We start from the raw sequence: 1,767 nt of genomic DNA on the forward strand, positions 1-1,767 counted from the left end.
CTAGTCACATGCCCTAAGTATGTGTGATGGAGCTTCAAAATCCTAGCCTCCAAGGAGAAACTTAGTTTCACTGTCTTCAAGACAGACATATTTGTTTTCTTGGCAATCCATGGTATGTTTAAGACTTCTTCAACACATCAACTCGAAGGCGTAGATTCTTCTTCTACCACCTTTAGTCATTGTACAGCTCTCTGGTGCACAGCAAATAATTGTGAAGACCATTAGATTAGGCACCCCTTAGTCTAGACTGACATTGTTACTTTTCAATACTCTGGAGAGACTCCAGACAGCAGATTTTCCCCAGTGCAATTTGTCTTTTGGTTTCCTGACTTCTGGTGCCAACAGTGTTGTTTGTGAAGCCAAGCAAGCTTAAATTAACAATCTCTTCTCCATCCATCATGGTGCTGCCAATTAGCCCAGGGGTGAGAATCTTTATCTCCTTGATGTTGAGCTTCAATCCACATTGAAGACTACAGCCCTTGATCTTCTTCAGCAAGTGCTTCAGGTCCTCTTCAGTTTCAGTAAGCACATGCCGAAGAGTATTTAAAAAATAACTTTAAAAATGGCTTGAATCACACATCATCAAGGCTTATAGAAAGACATACTGGACTTAGAAGAGGACTTGGAATAAGAAATATAATTATTAGTATCAAATGAGGTTTGATTGAAAGTGGAGAATATCATAAAAGCATTTCCTTATATTTTTCTGAATCAGCAAAAGGCATTAAAAATTATGGAAAACATTGAGAAGAACAGGATTCTAGAACACTTTATTTTTCATATGCAGAGCCAAGAATTAGCAATTTGAACATAATTAGAAAATGATTCATGGTTTAATATTAGGAAATATGTGTACCATGGTTTTATCCTGTCAGAATACCTATTTTATCTGTAAGCTAATCAAATCATTGAGAAATGGGGTATATGGAGGAGTTTGACACTAGGATTGGACAAAGTGTCATCAGTACCCTGCAATATACAGATGGAACAACTCTCATTGCTGAAAGTAAAGAGGGGCTTTTACTGAAGAAAATAAAAGACTATAGTCTTCAGCACAATTACACTTCAACAACAAGAAAACATAAATCCTCCCAGCTAGATCAATAAGTACCAACATGATAAATGAAGAAAAGGTTGATCAATTATAAATGATTGTTCATCCTATGGAAACAATAGTCAATAAATTAAGCATCTTATTGCAAATCTGTTTCCAAGGATATCTTTAAAGTGTGAAAGAGCAAGTTTAAAGACTAAGGTGTGCTTTATTGAAGCTGTAATACTTTTGATTACATCACATGCATGTAAAAATTGTACAATGAATAAGGAAAATTAAGGATTAATTGATGCTTTTGGATTCTAATGTTCACAAAAAGGTAGTATGAATGGCCAACAGAAGTAATGAAATTGTCCTAGAAAAAAATTCATGTGGAGTGCTTCTGAGCAAAGAAGATGACAAACATTGTCTCACATTCTTTGGATATATTTCCAGGAGAGGCTTTGTTTGTTTTTATGTGCCGTTGAGTCGTTTGCGACTCATAGCGACCCAATGCACAACAGCCCTAAACCCTGTTCTATCCTGCGCCAACCACACTGCCTCTGACACACCCACCCCGATTACCCCAGTCACTGAATCAATCCATCTCATAGAGGGTCTTCCCCTCCTGTGACGTCCCTCCACCCTCCCAAGCATGATGTCCCTCTCCAAGGACCAGTCCCTCCTGGCAACATGTCCAAAGTATGTCAGACGAAGCCCCAGAATCCTTGCCT

Source organism: Elephantulus edwardii, unplaced genomic scaffold (genome assembly GCF_000299155.1).
Source record: "Elephantulus edwardii isolate Elephantulus edwardi_28Jun2011 unplaced genomic scaffold, EleEdw1.0 scaffold00248, whole genome shotgun sequence".
Classification (NCBI taxonomy): domain Eukaryota; kingdom Metazoa; phylum Chordata; class Mammalia; order Macroscelidea; family Macroscelididae; genus Elephantulus; species Elephantulus edwardii.